We start from the raw sequence: 3,470 nt of genomic DNA on the forward strand, positions 1-3,470 counted from the left end.
GGAGATCTCACAATTAAAGAAAACAGCTCTCACACACACAAATGGAGCCTGCTTCTCTTCCCATAAATAAACCAGCTATCAAAATTTTGTATGCACACACCTGAAGTTAAGTTAAATGTGCTTCTTTATCACTGCATAATAAATTACACAGGACATCTGTAGATAGGCCCTCAGTGTAAATGTTCCCTGTAAACAATTCAAGAAAAATAAATGGTCGATGCAAAATTATGGTAAATTGTAATAAAAACAAGCACTGAAAAAGTTTAGTGCCATTAATGATACAGAATCAGTATGAGTAATATTGTTCAAATGGTTTTGAAAAGATGAAGCATAAAAAGAAAACACCTAGAGAAAGGCAGTAAAAATTATTAAAAGGTATGGAAGATTCTCATTACAAGGAGAACTTAGAGCCGTCTCTAAATTAAGATATGATTCAAGCTAGAGGTAAATAAAATAAGAATGCACTGAAACTCAATCATTGACTTTACCTTGTGTTCGCTATAAAAGCCAGAGTCTCCTATTATAAAACAAAAAACGAAGTAGGAGATTGCACAGGAGGGAAGGAAACCATAGAAAGAACAACAGTGTCTGGTCAACCCTTGACTTAACATGAGGTAATGCAAAGGAAGTCAAGAAACGATTATTCATGTGAATAAAAGTCATCCAGATTTAAGTGACACAGCAAACCCAAACACTTTAATATAGGTAAGGCAGTCAGTAACTCATTGAGTTTGCTCTCTTGTATGCTATAAGCAACAGGACAATTCTAAATCATAAAATAGGTAATTTAAGGGAATTAAAAAAAAAAAAAAAAGCAGTCGTTTCACTCAGAAAACAGTGTCTATTCTTCTGTTCTGCAGGAATTCACCCCCTTCCAATTTTGGAACATAACCTCCAAACTATCTATCTACCTCAAAGCTCTTCCCTAAAATGGCAATCACCAAATATTCTCCACATTTTCTACGCAGAAGCATTTAAAGACTTCTGTGATTCAGAAGAGAATATTCTAAGAAAGCTTTGGAAAATCCTAATACAATAAAATATTTCTGCAAGGAAAGTAACATTTCGATAGAAACTTAGTAACTTCTAACTTATTTTCAGGAAAATTAGAAAAGTATTTTCCTAAGAAAGGAGAAAAATAATTTCAAAACTGGCTTAATTTAAAAAAATATTAGCAGTGGAATACCAAGCTGCTTTTCTTCCAGGTCACTCATTGTTTCAAAGCTAACCTGATCAACAGAAAAAAAATGGATTAATACTAGAAAGCTGTCTGGTGCCTTATTTCACTTCCCACTGTAGGTTATGTAACTGAAGACAGCATTAGCAAATTTGCTAGGAAATGCTGCAACTGTGGTCTAGATTTATTTTATTTTTTTAACTTGGAAAAAATAGTGTAAGGAAGGGTGGCTGAAAAAGCCAAAGAAAAATATGAAGCACTTTAGAATTTGAATAACCAAATAACCCAAGAAAAATATTTTTATTATGTTAGACAAATATATACATTTGCCCTAACCAGAAATAAGTTAGTAGCTAGAAACATGCCAACCTGCTACAATCATGAAGGCCAGATTATTATTTGTTAAGGGCAAAAAACCACAGAGATAAAGTAACTGAGAGAATATGCAAGGTGCTTGTAGTACTTGTTTTAACAAAGATCTGATAATCAGCACTGAGTCCTTACACTGCATTCCTGACCACCTTCAAGCCCTTTGCTAAATAAATTCTGCTTATACATTGATGATGCTTTCTTAGTGGCATCACCAGCCAGATGCTTGTGTAGACAAAGCTGGGGGGCCCCCGAACTACAAACATCAGGATGTCCGATCCCACTTCTAGTACAAATACATACCATGATACACGGATAACAGTGACAGTCCCACACTGCCAAGAGAGCACACTGATAGCACCTGTGGATTTCCATTACCAGCTGCACATGTGGAAACTTTTAAAGGGAGTGTATACACAATAGTACATCTGAGACTTCTGAAGAAGAAGCAAACCTTACAGCCTTCCCTAACCTTATAATTACAGTACATAAGTAAACAAGTTTCCCAATGTTCACATAAACATGATACAACCTGACTAAAGCAAAAACACTCATGTTTTTTAATAACTGAATGTGCTAAGGCCTCATATTTCCAAAAGTTTATACTTAGAAATATGGAGTTTAAGGTGTCAATACATGCAAATTAGTGGTGAATTTTTAATTTTTTTTTTACCTCTGAAATGAAGGCTTATCTTCTCCTATTCTTAAACCCGTAGGCAGGAGCAAGGCTGGAATGAATCATACCAATTTCACTGTGCTGTTCGGGAAAGCTCAGAGCAGCAGCTAGCATAGGAACTGGGGGCGTTGCTGTAGAAGTGAAGATGGGAATTTAAAGTAATACGAGTCTCCTATTCAAAGGGCCCCATTTGTGACAGATGAAAGAAAATTTCTGCTGGTTAGACGACCTCAAATATATTAGATATTCACGAGATAGAAGCTGCCACAGAGATACAGTTTCCCCGACATCCCAGATGCAGCTTTTTAACTGGGGTTACAGAATTCTTCTCGTAAATCAGTGCAATTTGGGGAAATCAAAGTAAACTTCATTTTAAGGTTTTGTTCCAGGTGATCTTGCTGACCTTCTCCTTCCTCCCTTGTTTTTTCCCAGTCATTGGCTAGGAAATTTTGAAGCCTTGAGTTCCTAAGTTTTTCATTAAATCTATTGGAGACAGAGCTTAGGTAAGAATATCATTTCATGTTATCCTTGCTGCAAACGTGCAACTTACAGAATTTTAACATCCTTCTATAAGCTACATTCCAATTAATACACAATCATTTTTCTCACAAGCTCTTTTCTGTTTGGAAGTAAACTTTTAAACTTATTCCAAGTGCAAGCCTAATAAATTCATTTAACTTAAAAACCAGACATCAGGGCATCATTTGGCCGTGATTTCCATTTGTGATGACATCCAGATGGCAATCCAAGCCCTACCTTTTGTAAACAGGATGCATATTTATGTGACTCTCAAGTACAGCTAATTATTTAGAACTAAGTGAGAATGCCTATAAAAGTATTAACAAAAAAAAAAAAGCAAGGATTTCTACTATCACAGAATTTAACCTGCTCATTTCATCTTTACATTTCCCTTTTCTGCAGCAATTTGACAGTTTCAGCAAGTCACACTTATAGACAAAAGAAAATCCCATGTAACTTTTATTACGACAGCATTTATTTAGAATCTGTGAAGCAGAAGCCTAAAGTTGCACTTTGCATTCAGACTGATATAAAACAAGTAATAATAATTATTTATAACAGATGATAATTGATTCATAATTCACCCACCTTAATCTCACACTATCTCTGGGACAGTATTATTTACAAAAAGTTACCCTATAGTTCATGCTCTCCCTGAAATCTCATAAGAACTATGGGAAGTAGCAACATTATGATAGCAGTAGAGCCATTTAAGGTAGTAAAGTTTTA

The sequence above is a fragment of the Haliaeetus leucocephalus genome, unplaced genomic scaffold (genome assembly GCF_000737465.1).
Source record: "Haliaeetus leucocephalus isolate CR32 unplaced genomic scaffold, Haliaeetus_leucocephalus-4.0 Scaffold556, whole genome shotgun sequence".
In the NCBI taxonomy this organism is placed as follows: domain Eukaryota; kingdom Metazoa; phylum Chordata; class Aves; order Accipitriformes; family Accipitridae; genus Haliaeetus; species Haliaeetus leucocephalus.